This window comes from Bos indicus x Bos taurus, chromosome 16 (genome assembly GCF_003369695.1).
Source record: "Bos indicus x Bos taurus breed Angus x Brahman F1 hybrid chromosome 16, Bos_hybrid_MaternalHap_v2.0, whole genome shotgun sequence".
Classification (NCBI taxonomy): Eukaryota; Metazoa; Chordata; class Mammalia; order Artiodactyla; family Bovidae; genus Bos; species Bos indicus x Bos taurus.
In genome coordinates, this window is record NC_040091.1 from 60,444,268 (window position 1) to 60,463,758 (window position 19,491).

General features: G+C 39.6%; 1 protein-coding gene across 4 annotated transcripts in view; it reads left to right on the forward strand.

The window, feature by feature from the left end:
* The first annotated feature begins 7,913 nt into the window (after positions 1–7,913).
* The window catches only part of CEP350 (centrosomal protein 350), a 162,749-nt gene continuing 151,171 nt past the window's right edge, over positions 7,914–19,491 (forward strand). For 3 of the 4 annotated variants that reach the window (XM_027565477.1, XM_027565480.1, XM_027565479.1), the window contains exon 1: positions 7,959–8,281. The gene's annotated coding sequence lies outside the window, so the exon portion shown is untranslated. Of the gene's footprint in view, positions 8,282–19,491 lie in introns of all 4 variants that reach the window. The other variant, XM_027565478.1, reaches the window with a different exon arrangement.

Below are 19,491 nucleotides of genomic sequence, written 5' to 3' on the forward strand. Positions count from 1 at the left end.
AACTGCACCACCTTCATTGAAAGGCGAATTCTTAACCACTGGACCGCCAGGGAAGTCGTCCACTACTGCTTTTTAAATCTCCTCCTCTTTCTTTCCCCACTGTTGATCATTCCACTCCTGCCTGTGGAATATTACTGATGCATGTATGACAAACTTTCTGCTTTTCTAACTCTTTGCTGGCTCACATTCTCTCAGGATCTATCTCCAGTTGTAAAGGTCATGGAACTGACTGCTGAATAAGCAAGACTTAGGGGTACAATAATAAAAGCAGCATGATTCTTGCACTGTCCTGCTAAATCTATTCAGCGAGGGAAATCCTTCTCTTACTCCTAGATAAAGCTCAGGAAGTTCTCATGACTTTTCTGATCAATTTTAGTTAACAAAAAGTCTTAAATCACGTAAGCTGGCAAACAATGTTAATTCAGTAATAAAACATCCAGTCCAATTTATGAATCAACATTTCTATCCTTAATCAAAAGTATGACTTCTACTTCCCTCCTATCTAGGGCTTCCTGCATTTGTGCTGTCTCCTTCCACAGAGGGAATAAAGTGCTTTTCTTTTTCTATCTGGACTGTCTCCCTTTCCTCAGGTTTACTGCTTAAACAGGGGAGGAAGGCAGGAAGTCAAGGAGGCAGCAGGGAGCTGTGAGGCTTAGGAGAACATTCCCACCTGTTGTAAGGTAGATGTTTAAAGCCAATGTTTAAAGCCAGTCCTTTCTCTTGGAGTACTTCCCTGGCTTCTTTAAGGGTTCTCCTGCCTGGTCACCATAGCTGCAGCTCCCTGGGTGGGTGTCTTGTGTCCTCTTCAGCTGACCACTCCCAATATCCCCTCATCTTCAGTTCCTGGACAAATACTCTTCTTTCTTTCTGAATTTCAGGCTGCCCTCTTGAGAGGATTCCTTCACTTTTGATTTTTTTTTTTTAAAGAAAATACTATTCTTTATTTTAAAATATTGGGTTGGCTGAAAATTTTGTTCAATTTCCCCAGAATATCTTGTGGAAAAAGCTGAAGAAACATTTTGGCCAACCCAATATTTGTTTTTTCAATGGTTAGTATATTCACATTCTTTACTGACAAGTCGCTTTAGTAACCCAGAGAAGTGAAGGAGAAAGCAGCTGCCTCACCACCCAGATATTGATTTGTTCAGATATTCCAGTGCCTACTGATACAATAAAACCATGAAAATTTTCTTTTAAAAAAAGTTCAAAATTTTAAAAATATAAAGGAGTACAACTGATGTGTCTCCCTCTAGTCCCTGTTTCCTTCCACATTGACAGTCAGTGTTGCACTCTCCTCTGCATCTCTGAGTGTGTAATCAAATGTTGTATATCCTCCCCCCTTTTCTTAAGTCGAGTCAGTTCTTAAATTGACCAGTGGAATACTAATGACATGGGTTTCTACTTCAGGTCCCATCTCTGGTTCCTGGGATTCACTAATCTCTGACTCCCCTTTCAGAGCAAGACAAACTTGATTTCACAAGTAGCGTCAGATACTCAGACACAGAAGTTGTTCTTTTTTCAGGCCCATTTCCAGCCTCAGGCTACTCTGGCGTCCAAATTCCGGAGCACACATGTAGTTCTCCATGTCGACTCCTCAGAGCTCCTCTCTCACTAGCCTGAGGTAAGGAAGAAGCTACCTCTGCACCCCACTGCCTGTTTTTTCCCCAAAAATCTCTTCCTCAAAGCCTCTGAATCTACAATCTCTGAATTCCTTCGTATCAGTGACCAAGATGAAGGCTCTTTGGTGAAGTTATATGAAGAATCATAGTTCTCCTTTGATAATGTGCTTCTTGGAGGTCCGTCATGTAATTTACTCTGGTTGTTGCTATCAGTTTGCCTTAGGGCTTCAGTCAAAAATAGTAATTTCACATTTTTCCAAAGAAGACACGCAGATGGCCAACAAGCACATGAAATGATGTATCACTCATCACCAGGGAAATGTAAATCAAAACCACAGTAAGATGGCACCTCACCTCTGTTAGAATGGCTGTTATCAAAAAGAGAGAGCAAGTGCTGATGAGGCTGTGGAGCAAAGGGAACCCTTGAACACTGTTGATGAATATGTAAATTTAGTGCAACCACTACTATGGAAAATCATATGGAAGTTACTCAAAAAGTTAAAAATAGAATTGCCATATGATCCAGCAATTCCACTTCTCAGTATTCATTTGAAGAAAATGAAATCACTTAACTTGTATAGATATATGTACCCCCATGTTCATTGCAGTCTTATTTATAATCGCCAAGATATGGACACAAACTGTTTATCAACAGATGAATGGTTAAAGAAAATGTGATATATATCTATATCTATATATATGTACAATAGAATATCAGCCATCGAAAGAACAAAATCCTGCCACTTGTGACAACATGGATGAGGGCATTATGCTGAGGAAATAAGTCAGACCAAGAAAGACAAATACCACATGATCTTACTTAGATGTGGAATATAAAAACAAAAGGAAAAGAAAAGCTAAACTGATAGGTACAGATCTCTGGTGGAGGCCAGAGATGGGGAAGTTGAGGTGGAAGAAATGGGTGAAGGGAATCAAGAGGTAGAAAACTTCCAGTTATAAAATAAATGAATCATGCAGTTGTAATGTAGAGCATGGTGACTGCAGTTAATAATACTGTATTTCATGAAAACTGCCAAGAGAATAAATCTTGAAAGTTTTCATCACAAGAAACAAATTCTGGAACTATATATGGTGATGAATGTTAATTAGATTTATTGTGGTATCATTCTGCAATATATACAAGCATCAAATCATTATGCTGTACACCTGAAATTAATATAATGTTATTTTTCAATTATATTTCAATTAAAAAGAAATGAAAAAATTAAAAATTGCAATTTAATATCCCTGTTAACAACAATCATATATGGTTACAAGCTGCCTTTATAGATATTCTTCTTTTGCTTTCTGGATTTGGTGTCAAATGACTTCTCCGACCATGACCTGACCTTGGCCCATGTATACATACTCACATATGCACAACTATTTATATATATGAAGATAAATGACTATGTCTGTTTTCTTGTCAAGCTTCTTATTGATAAGTTTTAGGTTTTTTTTTTTTAAATAATTCTGCACATCAGAACACCAAGCACTCTAAAATATTCAAGACTAAGCCAAAAGACTGAATCTAGAAAAAGCAAGTAACCAGAAAACCCATCCCTAAATTTGCACAATTTGTTAGAATTGAAGGGAGATTTGCAGTCTGAATGGTTGCATTTATTATTGAAAGGGTGTGGACAAGATTACAGATCAGATTTGACACCTAGGCTTGATATTTCAATAGAAGTGTCTTTAGCCAGTCCTGACACATAATTTCATTCAATTAACCTCAAATAGTGAATGACACCACCATAGCTGTATCTCTCTGTTTCTCAATTTGTTATGTCTAGAGATCATTGTCAAAATTTACATTCTCAGGAGAGAACACATGTAGCGATTCACCTCAAACTTAATTAAATCCAACAAACATTCAGTTTAATTCAACAAATATTGAGTGCCTAGTACATGACAGACACATATTCAGCTGATAAAAAATAGCAAAAATAGCTAACATTTTTGAGCATGTACTATACACAGAGTATGTCCTTTATTTATTATTTATTTTTGGCTACACTGGGTCTTCGTCGCTGTGTGCAGGCTTTCTCTAGTTGCGGCGAGCGGGGGCTACTCTTCCTTGCAGTTCAAGGGCTTCTCCTGCAGTAACTTCTCTTGTTGCACAGCACAGGCTCTAGGGTGCTCGGGCTTCAGTAGTTGCAGCTCGTGGACTCAGAGTTGCAGCTCTTGGGCTATAGAGTGCAGGCTCAGTAGTTGTGACGAACGGGCTTAGTTGCTCCACATGTGGAATCTTCCCAGAGCAGGGAACGAACCTGCATCCCCTGCATTGGCAGGAGGATTCTTCTCCATTGTACCACCAGGTAAGTCCTATGTCCCTTACACATGTTGTTTCTTTTGAAAGTGATAGTGTTAGTCACTCAGTCATGTCCAACTCTTTGCGAACCCATTTCCTTCTCCAGGGTATCTTCCTAACCCAGGGATTGAACCTGGGTCTCCTGCATTATAGGCAGATTCTTTACTATCTGAGCCACCGGGGAATCCACACAAAACCTTATGGCTGTCAGGAAGATCCCCAGAAGAAGTAAATGACAACCCACCCCAGTATTCTTACCTGGAAAATCCCATGGATGAAGCAGCCTGGCGGGCTACACCCCATGGAGTTGCAAAGAGTCAGACACGACTGAGCGACTAACACACAGAAACTATTGTAATCTCTACTAGACAGATGCAGGAATTGAAGCACAAAGAGGTTAAGTATCTGACCGAAATTATTTGATTTAATCCAGGCCCACTGCTGCTGCTGCTGCTGCTAAGTTGCTTCAGTCATGTCCAACTCTGTGCGACCCCATAGATAGCAGCCCACCAGGCTCCTCCGTCCCTGGGATTCTCCAGGCAAGAACACTGGAGTGGGTTGCCATTTCTTTCTCCAATGCATGAAAGTGAAAAGTGAAAGTGAAGTCATGTCGGGCTCTTCGAGACCCCATAGACTGTAGCCTATCAGGCTCCTCCATCCATGGGATTTTCCAGGCAAGAGTACTGGAGTGGGTTGCATTTCCTTCTCCAAAATTTATGCTCTTAAGTAACTATGAAGGAGACAAAGGCCTTTACAGTCTAATGTGATGAAGATATGTAAGCTAAATGCAGAATTATCTATAGTAGATAAGCCCTAAGGAGGTACACAGCACTGTGGAGTGCAGGGGTGTGCTCAGTACTGCAAAAGATGAGCAGTCATCTTTTCCTGCAGTTGATAGCTTTTGAGCTTGTACTTAAGGAATGTGGCAGAAATTATAAACCAGAGTGATATGTGATCTAGGTTATGGACAAAAGTCTATAAGTAGGAATGAACAGGCTGTGTCCGATATCCAATTTGACTTGAGCATAACATTCAATTAGGGAAGTAATAATAGCCACTGTTTATTACTCTCTTTTATGTGCAGGCTCTTGACAAATGTTATTTCTAATCTTTACGGATTTCCCAGGTGGTGCAGTGGTAAAGACTCCGCCTGCCAATGCAGGAGATGCCAGAGACACAGGTTTGATCCCTAAGTCAGGAAGATCCCCTGGAATAGGAAATGGCAACCCACTCCAGTATTCTTGCTTGGAAAATTTCATGGACAGAGGAACCTGGTGGCCTACAGTCCATGGGGTCACAAAGAGTCAGACATGACTGAAGCGACTTACCATGCATACACAGACAATAAAATGAAGGGTTTTGAGTTCATAGGGCAAGTGATAGAGCCAAGATTTGAACTGGAATCTTCCTGACACCACACCCCTGCCCTGTTTGTTTGTTTTAATATGGCCTTACTTTAGTGTTAGTGTTAGTCGCTCAGTCGTGCCCGACTCTTTGTGACCCCATGGACTGCAGTCTACCAGGCTCCTCTGTCCATAAGATTTTCCAGGCAAGGATATTGGAGTGGGTTGCCATTTCCTTCTCCAGGGGAATCTTCCCAACCCAGGAATCGAACCCGGGTCTCCTGTACTGCAGGCAGATTCTTTACCGACTAAGCAACAAAGGAAGGAAGATAGAAAGCTTGGCTTGTGCCATATTGAGAAGATCTTAATGACTGAGGTGAGGAATTTTTACTTATTTTGGCAGGCACAGGCAGGCAGGGGCAAAACTCAAGCTGAACTCTAGGAAGACTGCTGAAATTATTTGGGCAATAGAAATGAGAGCCTGAATTAGAAGAGCAGTGGTGCAACTGGACAGAAAGGGAAGAGATAGAAGAAATATACATTCCTGGTATTTAGAGACAATATTTGCTTGGGTATGAACAAGGCATAGAGAAGAATATATAATATTTTAATACTTTTGATTCTCTCAGTTCTCAGAAGTATGTTTGCAATGATCATTAGCAGAAATACAGGGCAGGAGGAGGATCTGGCTTTGTGGAACTGAAAAGAGGGAAAACAATAAACTTAATTTGGGAGTTGGAGGCACTGATCTGTATCTATGTGGAGATGGGTAAGACAGTTAGAGATTCAGTCTGAAGTTTTAGGGCTAAGATCCAGTGCTTAAAAAGAGTTGAGAATCAAAGCTAAGTTCAGAAAAATTTGATCTTGGTGTCTACTAAGAAGTAGGAGAAAAAAACAGAGCTGCATTAAATACCTATTATGTGCCTAGCACTGTGGAAACTACTTGGAGGTTAACGTTTCCTCATTAAGCTTCCAATCTTGTTCAAGAGATTAGTTACTCTTATGAAGAGCAAACAGTATAAAACTTAATATACTCAGGAGCCAAGCTGTAGGGTATAAACAATAGGAGTAGGAGATGTTGGAAAGGAGAGAGCTTGATTTGTTTAAGGTATTTTCAAGGTGAGGGAGAGGCCAAAGATTGTAACAACAAAGATTACAAGTTGTAAGAGATGGAAATCGTGCATAGGCTGAAATGAGGGTAACGCTGCTCCCCACACAGTGACAGAAATTTTTGGCATTTTCTCTATTGCCCAGGGGATAGCATGGGGATGAAAAAAATATAAATAGTCTTTGGATTAAGGAGACCTCAAATTCTACAAATTCTGCCCTTTATTAATGGTTTAATACTGGGCAAATTACATAGCTTTTCAGAACTCATTTCCTGTTTTTTTAAAAAATAAGTATAATACTCAATAAGATCGTTGAATACATTCAGAAAATAGCATGAAAAGCATCTATTTCTTTGTTTTATATAGAAAAGTTGGGGGAAACCTAATGAACTCTTTCCTTATGTTGTTTTTCTAGCTACCACTTACACCACTGGGATACCCACATTTCCTGTTCTTCCCTCCAGCACAGCTTCCTGGAGACACAGCACACATTTTACACGTGTGCAGGAATTTTGTACATTCATTTACCTCCTATTTAGGCACAGGTATAGGCCCTACATAGAGGGGACAGTTATTGCCTCCTGCTTTTATTAAGATCCACTCGACAAGCATTTATTGAACACCCACAATGCTTCAGTTACTATGCTAGAACCTGTTGGGGTAAAGGATAAAGACGAAAACAACCTTTGGATATACGAGTTCAGAAGGTGGAGGAAAGTGATGGGTGCAATGTGCAATGAGCTTATGTGCAATGAGCACCTAGCAGGTGGCATTATTTGCAGAATAGATGTCATTTAAGCTAAGTCTTGTCAGATCATAGAATTCACCATGCAGAGTCTAGGGAGAGGATAAAAATGTTAGACTATATGGTGATCAAAGGGTCTCTTAAAGCACAGTTATAACAATGCCAACACCTAACGGGAGAAAAGTCCATTTTACTTGCTCTGGGGTCTTAAACCACTAGACAGAGCGCACGCTGAACAGAATTGTAACCCTCGCGAATAAAACGGCCAGTGACAGCACTGGGTAACTGCGGCAGCCGCAGAGCCGCAATTACTCTGAAACTGACTGGGATACAGAAGATTTATTTGGACAACTGGTGAAACATCGTAAACTCTGAGAAGCTGCGATTTTCAGACTTCCAGTTCATTCTTGTCACAACCCCAGCTTGTTGTTTTTTTTTTTCCGGCCCAGGGTGAAATCCGCAGTCAGAGGCCCAATTAGCTTCCGAAGAAAGAGGGCGGGGGATGGGAGTAGGGGGGAGACGAAGGGGCGGGGCGGGGCGGGGCGGGGGGAGGTCTCCGCTGCGGATCTACTTTGGCTCCTCCCAGGTCCTGCAAGGCTCAAACTTCGCCACACAAAACATGGCGCCCTTGAGGTTCCTCTCATCGTTTTATCTCACATTCGCTTCTTGGCCACACTCAACATGGCCCTAACCGAAGGTTGCATTCCTCTGGAGCCGACTCGGGACAGTTCTCGCGAGGTTTGCCCGGACCCTGACTGCTCCCGCCCTGCCTCGCGCCGCCGCCACAGCCACTGCCGCCGGCGCCGCTCCTCCTCCGTGTCAGTTGTTGGGCTGTAATGGCGACTGGGCCGCCGCTGCCGAAGTGACTCCCGGGCGGGGGAGCCGGGCCAGACCTGCGCCAGAGGGAACTGCAGAGAGCCGCAGCTCAGGGGGTGGCTTGCTGTGGGGGAGGGGAGGCAGCCTTTCTGCCTCTCCTTCCTTCTCTGCAGACCGGCGGATCCCGGGAGCCGGTGTGAGGCGGGCAGCCGGTGCGTCCCCGGAGCGGGGAGGCCAGGCCGGGCAGCCCTGGGGCCGGTCGGGGCGGCGTCACTGCACCCTCCGCCAGGCCCCGCGGGATGCGCCGTAGGGGCCGAGGGCGGAGGCGACACTCTCAGGTGAGCTGTGGGGGGACCTGGCTAGGACCGCGGATGCTCGCTGAGCCGCCGCTGCCTCTGTCCGCGGTCCCCGGTCCGCGGCGGCGGCGAGAGAGGCGGGGCGGGGCGCGGGGAGCCCTGGCCCAGCCTGGCGTCCCCCTGAAGGAGCCTCCCTGGGTCCTGAAGCTTTGCTAGGAGGGCCATTCTGAGACCTGGGTTTCAGGTCCCACCGGTGCCTGCCGTGGACGAGATTTCCTTCTTTACCTGCCAGTGCGTGCGACGCCCCCCCGCCCCCCCCCCGACCCTCCTCTCTTCTGCAAAAGATGTGAGATACATTCTTGCCTTTGGTCTCCAGAGAAGTGTCCCTTCTTCATTTGGAGATCAGGCATATTTTGGGAAATTCCGGGGAACTGGCTACAGTGGCAAGGATGACGAGTTTCTGTTCCTTTTTGGTGGGAATAAACGTTCTCAAGTATAGGGAAAACTTTGATCTTCTGCTTCTCTGGCAGCTGCTGAATGTCGTCTATTCATTTATTCACAAGTGGTGGAGGGGGAGATTTAAAAAGCTTGTACGCTTTGTAAGCTGTCAGTATTCTCCCCCGCCCTCTTTAAAGTGTAGCCTAACATACTAAATGACATTTAACTAATGTCACAAATATGGGTTGGATTTTGACTGGCTTTTCGGATAGGAAGTTTGCACATAGGTATAGATTTTGGTGTGGTTTTGGTGTAGCAGCAAGTCCTCCATATAGGAAAAAAACGCGTTGTCAGGAATACTGATCAGTATCCATGTCTGTACTCCACCTGTTTGTTTTGATGGTGATCCTTGTTTTGAGTTTCGAAAAGTCGTTAATGGTTATGTTGCCATGTTAACGATACCTCCTCCAGTCCTGACTTTTAAGGGTTTTAAAAGAATGGCTATTTTAGGCAAATCTAGTAACTGGAAAAGGTTTGTGGAAGCAGTGATAAACCACTCTCCAAAAAACATTTTCGTAGTTTAAAATATTGTTTTTTAAACAAGGCACCGTGCTGCTATTAATCATAACATGAGATTGTGACTTTGGGGGTTTGTTTGTTAGACCTGTGGTAGAAGTTGCCTTAAGCTCATGGGAATGTAGTAATTAGTTTTGGTGTGCTAAATTGGCAGACTCCATTCAGTGTAATAAAATAAATCTGAACTGTTGAACTGTCATTGCATTCAATTTAAGATACTTTAATCAGAAAAATAAACACAAAACTAGGATACATTGTATATATGTTTAAATACATGTGTATCTTATCTTTGCTTAGTGACTAGCAGGGCATGTGTTTGTAATGATGGTTAGTTATAATATGTAAAAAATTTCATGCATATGTAGAAGAATTTCTCTGATTCTCTAAGATATATTGGAGTATGGTGTTATGTAAGAGTGTTAATACTTGAACAACCAGCCTCCTGTTGGGTAATCAATGAATTATGAAGTTTAGAATTTTTTTCTAATGCTCTAATTGCTAGTCTTTTGTCCATTTTATAACACTTTTACTGAAGAAAGGAAGATGAAGTCACTATCTAATAAATTTTGTTGTTAGTTAAATAGCTGTAAGTTACTGTTGGAGCAAAAAGAAGCTGCTGCTAAAATAAATTACATCATTTTTTGGTGTGCTTCCACATAAATTATTTTATTTAGACCTCATAGCAACTTTATGAGGTACATTTGACAAATGTCTTTATTTTGCAGTTGTGGAAATTGACAGGGAATAAATAAATGAACAAGAAAGTTCATTTATTTATGTGAATGATGCTCTTATTTCCACTGATGATCAAAGGCTTTAAAATTTTTATTTACTTCATTGAGGTATAATTGACATATTAGTTTCAGGTGTATAACAATGATTCGATCTTTGTATATATTGTGAAGTGATCATAAATTAGTTAACATCCTAGGATTAATATCACTTAAAATTGAATATTAATATAGATATTTCTGGGATTTGTTTTCTTTTTACATCTAAAAAAGTTATTTTTTCTTCCTTTTGGTAAGCCAGAAGTTCCTTATATTGATGACTGTCAGTTCTTTAAAAAATTAGTATTTTCATAGCATTAGGTTAATTAGTAACAAGCCATGAATTATTGTAGTGAATTGCTTTACTTCTATATGTACTTTTTGGTTGAACAATGTTCTTAAGAAATGGTAGTTAATTTGTCATCTTTCATTTTGTTTGGATACTGAGAGTTCTGTCATTTTTAGTGTTTCAGATAGTTTATATTTTTGTTTAGTTGAAACAAATATTCAAGCCACAAGCAGCATCACTGAAAAGTATTGCAATCTTGGTGATTTTATTATAGAATCGATGATTTTAAAAGTTAACTTGCCGCCTGTATTTGTGATTGCTAATTTTGCCTTGTGGGGCAAGTTGTGAAGTAATTTTCTTTATTGTCTTTTTTTTTCCATGTCAATTTCTAATGTCACAAAATAGCCTCCTCCCAAACCTGAATTATCAAAAGATTGCAGTCTTTTTTTGTGTGTTAATATTTTTTTGTTCAGTGAGCAAGTATAACTGCACATTTGCTAGTGGTTTCTTTGGGTTATTTGCCTTTCTCATCTCGATGTAAGTTCCATGATGGCAGAGATTGTCTATCAACTATTGTGCACCCAGTGCCTAGCACACAGAAAAATAGTCAATAAATATTGGCTGAATAAACTGACTAGAGAGTGGTGTTGGTATAGTATATAAACGAAGTAAAATACTAGTTCATGGTTCCTAAGCACACATCAGCTCTTCTTAGGAATATACTTCACAGGTAAACTCAGCTTTGGTAGGTGGCAGGGGAATGACAGCCTGGGATTAAAAGATATTGAGAATAAGCCACAGGTAGATCCTAAAAACTTTATTGACTATTTTAATGATTTGCCTAGATGTTCTGGCAATAGTTATTGTAATTTAAAGGAAATGGGAGCTTTAAGACCCTGACCTGTTACACTAGTATTGTAATTACAGCCTTTAATAACCTTAAGTCACTTCTTAATTACAGCATTGGGAGTTTTAAATCTTAAAGGCTAGCTAGTCCAATTCCCACGTTTTATACATAAGTAAATAGACTATCATATAGAGGAAATATCTCACCCATAGTTGATTTCATAACTGAAGACTCCACTATGCAGACTCTACTACATTTGTTTAATATGAAGATACTTATCAAATGAGAGGGTAATTGTGATCAACCAGCAATCTCTTCTCTATAAGAAGAAATTGTATAAGTATTAGTTAAAAACTCAAAAGAGGCTTCACTTTTCATGAATCAAAAATATGTTTTAACTTAAATATGAATCTCAACCCTCTTCTCTGTCATTGGGACTATAATGTGGTACAGCTGTTTCTGGAAGGAAATTTGGCATTACCTATCAAAATTAAAACTGCACATATTATTTGGTAGAGTCATTTCTTTTTTAGGAGTTTACAGAAATTTTAATACAGAAGCACAAGAACACATCTATAAGGATGATCATTTTAGTATTATTACAAATAGATGTCTATAACATTTATAAATAGTAAAAAAAAGTCCTAAATGTCCATTGGTAAGGGCATAGTTAAAATTATAGCATATTTATGCTGTGACGTACGATGCACTTATTAACAGATTGAGGGAGAGCTATACTTCCTTCATGAGAAGTAACTGAGTGTTTCTTTGAGCACAGGGACCATGCAGCCCATTTTCTGGGATCACATCCTAACCATTTATTAGCTGTGACCATTAGCAGGTTACTTAAACTCATCTGTAAAGTGGATATAATCATAGTTCTCACCTGCCAGAGCTGTTGTGAGAATTAAATGAGTTAATGTTTAAGCCCTAAGTAAGCACAGAGAACCTGCCTGCCAGTGCAGGAGACATAAAAGGCATAAGTTCGATCCCTGGGTCTGGAAGATCCCCTGGAGGAGGGCGGCATGGTAACCCACTCCAGTATTCTTTTCTGGAGAATCCCCATAAACAGAGGAGCCTGGCGGACCAGAGTCAGACATGACTGAAGTGATTTAGCATGCACGCACGCACGCCCTACATATGTATTTGCAATTATTGTTATGTTCTGACAGGGAAGAATGTTCATGATATAATATCGAATGAAAAAAATTAGTTGCACTAACTGTGGAATGTGATTCAGTGTAAAAACAAAAACATAGGCAAAGAAATGTAGTTTGATTTTGTTTTGATTTTGTATGTGCATAGGAAAGGCTCTGTAAGGGATAGACATTAAACTATTAGCCGTGTTTATGGCTGGGAGAGTAGATGACTTTCTTTTTTTTTTCCTTTAGACATTTTTGTGTTCTTAATTGTAAGTTCCACTTTTTATCATTTTTGAAAATTTTTCTGAAAACAATATTGAGGTAGAATTTTTCTCTATTATACAAAAATATAAATGTATTTTTGAATATAATTTTTCAGAGAGCTACAGAGTTCATTCACAGAATATCACATGATTAGGTTCTATTTTAAAACTTTTATTAATGGAGAGTTAAAACTAATCTATGAAAATTTCAAGTGAGTGTATTTATTTTCTTCTCACCTTGTGACCTTACATATTATTTCTTAATTTACAAAGTAAGCACATAGACTGGATCAGTGTTTCTTAAACCTTGGATCCCCCGGCCATGCTGTGATGCTGTGAGGTACCTGGGAGCACTGTAGTAAACTCTCCTGGGCACAGTGGGATGTTTCTAAATTCTTGAGGGAAACAGTTATACTTGACAACTGTGGGTTCAGTTCAGTTCAGTTCAGTCACTCAGTCGTGTCCGACTTTTTGTAACCCCATGGACTGCAGCACGCCAAGCCTCCCTGTCCATCATCAACTCCCAGAGTTTACTCAAACTCATGTCCATTGAGTCGATGGTGCCATCCAACCATCTCATCCTCTGTCATCCCCTTCTCCTCCTGCCTTCAGTCTTCCCCACCATCAGGGTCTTTTCAAATGAATCAGCTCTTTGCATCAGGCGGCCAAAGTATTGGAGTTTCAGCTTCAACATCAATCCTTCCAATAAACATTCAGGACTGATTTCCTTTAGGATATACTGGATCTCCTTGCAGTCCAAGGGACTCTCAAGAGTCTTCTCCAACACCACAGTTCAAAAGCATCAATTTTTTGGTGCTCGGCCCTCTTTATAGTCCAACATTCACATCCGTATATGACCACTTTGAAACCATAGCCTTGACTGGATGGACCTTTGTTGACAAAGTAATGTCTCTGCTTTTTAACATGCTGTCTTGGTTGGTCATAACTTTTCTTCCAAGGAGTAAGTGTCTTTTTATTTCATGGCTGCAGTCACCATCTGCAGTGATTTTGGAGCCCAGAAAAATAAAGTCTGCCACTGTTTCCACTGTTTCTCCATCTGTTTGCCGTGAAGTGATGGGACCAGATGCCATGATCTTCGTTTTCTGAATGTTGAGCTTTAAGCCAACTTTTTTACTCTCCTCTTTCACTTTCATCAAGAGGCTCTTTGGTTCCTCTTCACTTTCTGCCATAAGGGTGGTGTCATCTGCATATCTGAGGTTATTGATATTTCTCCTAGCAATCTTGATTCCAGCTTGAGCTTCCTCCAGCTCAGCGTTTCTCATGATGTACTCTGCATATAAGTTAAATAAGCACAGTGATTGTATACAGCCTTGACGTACTCCTTTTCCTATTTGGAACCAGTCTTTTGTTCCATGTCCCATTGTAACTGTTGCTTCTGGACCTGCATATAGGTTTCTCAAGAAGCAGGAAAGGTGGTCTGGTATTCCCATCTCTTTCAGAATTTTCCACAGTTTATCGTGATCCACACAGTCAAAGGCTTTGGCAAAGTCAATAAAGCAGAAATAGATGTTTTTCTGGAACTCTCTTGCTTTTTTGATGATCCAGCGGATGTTGGCAATTTGATCTCTGGTTCCTCTGCCTTTTCTAAAACCAACTTGAACATCTGGAAGTTCACGGTTCACGTGTTGTTGAAACCTGAGAATTTTGAGCATTACTTTGCTAGCGTGTGTGATGAGTGCAATTGTGCGGTAGTTTGAGCGTTCTTTGGCATTACCTTTCTTTGGTATTGGAATGAAAACTGCCCTTTTCCAGTCCTGTGGCCACTGCTGAGTTTTCCAAATGTGCTGACATATTGAGTGCAGCACTTTCACACCATCATCTTTGGAATATTTGGCATCTGTGAGCCCTTGATCAAACTATTAGTTTGAGATACTGTGCTTGAGTTTGTGTTCCTTTCCTTTGGGAGTCTTTTGAAGACAATGTGTCTTCAAAAAGCTAGAATCTGCTGTTTGGCTCAGGAAACTCAAACAGGGGCTCTGTATCAATCTAGAGGGGTAGGATAGGGAGGGGAAATGAGAGGGAGGTTCAAAAGGGAGGGGATATAGGTATACCTATGGCTGATTCATGTTGCGGTTTGACAGAAAACAACAAAATTCTGTAAAGCAATTATCCTTCAATTAAAAAATAAAAAAAAGAAAGCTAGGTTTTGGTGGTGGTTGTGATTAAAGGAAAGTTCTGTGCAGAAATCAGTGTGAAACAGTAAATCAAAGTGGCTGTATCCAAAGTGATTTCAAGGTTTGAAAAATTATGTATTATCTATTAGGTGCACACATCCCATTAGTAGGTAATTGTGGTTATTTAGTAATTAAAATATTTCTTTTAATTTGCTATGTGTTTTTCAGTTGCTACTAAGTTGTTAAGCTATAAATACTTATTAGGTTGTATGGACCTAACTGCCTAATAAATGGGGCTATTTCCATTAAATATTTTTTTAGCCTATGAGCACTGTGAAAAATAACTGATACACTAAAGATTCTGTGAACTGAGAAAGCTTGGGAACCTCATGAACTCTTTGGGACACTCACAGTATAAAATAGATTTTCCACGGGAACATAATACACATAGCTACATATATATTTTTATGTAAAATGAAATGGAAGCTTCACTTTAAAAATCCAATACACTCTGATATTTCAATGTAGTTTTATTTGGTTTCAATAAAAAATTCAAGCTTCAGCCCACCAGGTTGATTTCGTTTTGATCTGCTAATGGTTCCATTACTGATATTTGAAAAAGATGAGGCTAGGTGACTCCTCACTTTCAACTCTAACATGCTGTGTTCTCTGTAATTAGTTATAAATGGAGTTGGACTACACTTCCATAGATATATCTCTGAAAATCTGTGTAGATGCTTCACTCTCGTGTTGAAATGATGAAACATTTAAATTCTGTAGAGAAATAATGATGTAAAGGAGGTCTTGTTATAGATGAAAGGATATTTTTGCAACCAGAAGAATTGGATTTATCTTTGATAAGTTTGGGGTTAAGTGATTTTTTAAAAAAATAACCAATTAAATTTTTTGTTGTTGTAAGTGGACTTTTTTTTTTTTCTTCTTCCCTTTCCTCAGTCGTGTCTGACTCTTTGCGACCCTATGGACAGTAGCCTACCAGGCTCCGCCGTCCATGGGATTTTCCAGGCAAGGATACTGGAGTGGGCTGCCATTTCCTTCTCCTTAAGTGGACTTTTTAAAAACTAGATTTAAAAATCATGCATGAGTAATAATAGCACTGGGTTCATATATGTTAACAGGCTTCATTTCATTCATGATTTCATGTCTAAATTTATAAGAGTATTTTAATTTATTTTAGTTTGGGGCTTATTTTAAAATATAAAATATATCTGTATAACTGTTATTTTATAATCCTTATTTTTTTAATATATTACCACGAGAGAAATTTTTGCTTTCCAGTGGTTAACCTCTTCATATTATATGAAATACCTTTGGGTTTTTTTGTTTTTGTTTCTTTTGCTCTGTTTGCATTTACGAATTGGATTCTGATAGTTATCAGTGGGGCCATCATTCAGCAGAGAGGTCTGAGGCACCTAGTATGTGCTGTGTACTGTGCATGGACTAGGGCTATAAAGAATAAAACATCATCCCTACAGTCCCATGTAAAAGACAGATATGTAAATAATAGTATGGGGGTTGGGGAGGTAAGAGGAAAGGTAAAGTGCTATAGATCCACAAAATGGGAGCGACTGCACAGTGTCAAGAAGTCAGAGGCTTCCAATGAAATAAAAAATTGTATTTGTTTCCTTAACAGCCTCTAAATTAGCCAAATTATTGAATGTTGAGGAAAACTTCTGAAAATTATTTTTCCTTGCTTGTTTCCTCACAAGGTGATAAATGCAATCCTTACCCAGCCTTCTGTACTCCAGAGGCCAGACTGCTTTAACAAATTCAAAAGCATATCCACTGGAAAATCTGCTTTCTCAGACTCTCACTCTTTCTCCGCAGAGTTAACCAGTGTTAATGGTTTCTTCTGTATTAGGGAAGCTTTTGTAGTGAAAATTTCATACTTTAGGGGAAAAAAAAAATCCTGATTCGTACCATAAGACACTTTTATAGGGATATATTCCTTGAAATCAATTTAGAGGAGTAAATATTCAGAGTGGATAACTAGATAGTAGGTGGAACAAAATATAGGTTCCTATTTTTAGGGTTTTAAAAATAAAAGACTAGGGGTACCTTTAGTTAGGCTCTGGTTTAGCTCTTCATTTCATATCAGTGGAAGACATTGCATTCTTTGCAATCCTTATCCAGCCTCTTATACTCCAGAGGCCAAACTGGTACCAAATATTACAGGGTTTTTTTGGATTTCCTGGATTATAGGCAGTTATTCTTCATTTGTAAAAGTAGTTGTTGAGGTTTGTATATTGTACATGAGAAGAGGTAAGGCTAATTCTCAGATCTCAGATGGTAAAAGCATCTGCCTATAAAGCGGGAGACCCGGGTTCGATCCCTGGCTTAGGAAGATCCCCTGGAGAAGGAAATGGCAACCCACTCCAGTATTCTTGCCTGGAAAATTCCATGGACAGAGGAGCCTGGCAGGCTACAGTCCATGGGGTTGCAAAGAGTCAGACACGACTGAGCGCCTTCACTTCATTAGGGGAGTATTGGTTACTCTGAGAATTTACATGGAACAGTACAGGTCTGATTTAGAGCTGGAATGTTTTCCACTTTTCCTAGCCTGGTCCTTAGTAAATTTGTCCACTTTGAGACTAGATAGTATGATTATTGCAGGGTTGGTTTTCTCAACCTTTCAGGCAGGGATGGTTGTTACATAGGGTCTGATAAAGATGAGAGAAATGAAGCAAAGGTATGGAAAGTACTCCTTGGGAGAGCCAGAACAAAGTCACATCTTTCATCTTTTATCCCCAGTACCTGGCACATAGTTGGTGCTCAGTAAAAAGTTGAGCTGAATGAGTCTATGTGACTGAATGAGAGTGCTGTCAGTAAATGTGAAAGGAAAATTTACTGCTAGAAGATACTTGAGAGTTGGCTGTTTCAAAGTGTCACATCTTATTTGTATATACATATGATAAATATGGGCTTCCCAGGTAGCACTAGTGGTAAAGAGTCCACCTACTAGTGCAGGAGATGTAAGAGACGTGGGTTTGGTCCCGGGGTTGGGAAGATCCCGTGGAGGAGGGCCTGGGAGCCTACTCCAATATTCCCGCCTGGAGAATCTCTTGGACAGAGAAGCCTGGTGGGCTTCAGTCCATAGGGTCGCAAAGAGTCGGACGTGACTGAAGCAGCTTAGCATGCACGCACTTGTGATAGATACAGATCAGTGTTTCTCATACCTCTCCGTGTCAAGAAGACACATTATATTCTTGATTTATTGAAAATTCAAGGAGCTTTTATGTGGACTATATCTACTGATATATATTTTATTAGAAATTTAAACATTTATTTATTTAAAATAGCCATAAACTCATATCATATTGGGCTTCCCTGGTGGCTCAGATGGTAAAGAATCTGCCTGCAATGCAGGAGACTCTGGTTCAGTCCCTGAGTTGGGAAGATCCCCTGGAGAAGGGACTATTAATACATAATAGTTTTAAATAAAAAAAAGCTATATTTTCCAAAACAAAAAAAAATTAGAAAGTGGCATTGTTTGGCAGTTTTCAAATCTTTTTAATGCTTGATCTAATAGAAGGTACCTGGATTCTCATATCTGCTTCTGTATTCAGTCTGTGTGATATATGTCATGGAGCCTTCGGGAAACTCCACTACATGCACTCTGATGAGAGTGAAAAAGACAAATAAAGTCTTCATGTTATTATGGAAATAATTATAACTTTAAAGACACCCTCAAAATGGTCTTATAGATCCTCAGAGATGCCTGGACCATACTCTGAGAGCTGGTGGTATAGATTATAAATTCAAAGGGTCTTAGAGGTCATATAGTATAATTATTGACTTCTTGTGGCTATTTCTTGCTTGTGCAACTGGAGTGCGATAGGAAACACCTCTTTTGGTTTTTGGGAATAATCATGAGTTGGATTTTGGAGATGATAAGTGTGATGTGCTTTGAGATTTCTAAATAAGCAGTTGGTTATATGGGCTAGGCTATCAGAGATGAGATCTGACCATAGTTTCAGAAATCAATAACATAGGCTCTGTATCACTGTATTGCTCTTGGTCTTCTTACACTACTGTAAACTTAATTTTCAGAAAACTTGAGAATACTTTTGTTATTTATTTGACTGAGGAGTTTTAGTGTAAATTTTACAGTGAGTTTAACTGCCATCTTACAGAGAAACAAGTTGTTTTGTGTAAAAGTCAAAGCATAAATGAACAATACTGCTTTGTTCAGACTAAAGTCAGATATCACAAGAACTAAAAAAGAAACTGTATTTGGCAATTTACTCTATATGCATCAAGTAAAATATAAATGAAAGCTCCAAACAATGAACTCAAAAATAAAAATGGCGAGTGTGTGTATGGGAAAGGAGAGGGCTGCAGAAGCAGTGGAGTAGTGGTGGGGAAAGGACTGACAGCTAACTTCCAAACCATAGCTCAGGGTGAGACTAACTTGCCAGTAGAAAATGGAAACACAGTTTCAAAAAAGCTATGATAAATAGTATAAAAAGAATCTAGTTAAAAGTGATATAAATAAAAAGCAGGAAAACCTATAAGTCAAATAAGACTGCAACGAAAAAACTATTTGCTTGATAACAGTCATAATCTAAGGCCAACAAGGAGTTCATACTTCATGGATCACCAAAATATTGACCTCATAAGAGAAGTAAGTACAGTCTAAGAGACGACCAACCAGAACTGAGAAATTTAAAGGAATTATATTTACGTTTTATCTTTCCCTTTTACTATGCAGGCTAAGAGTTCATAAATAGGGAGAATGGAAAAAAAGAAAAAGTAACTTTTAGAGGAAAGGGAC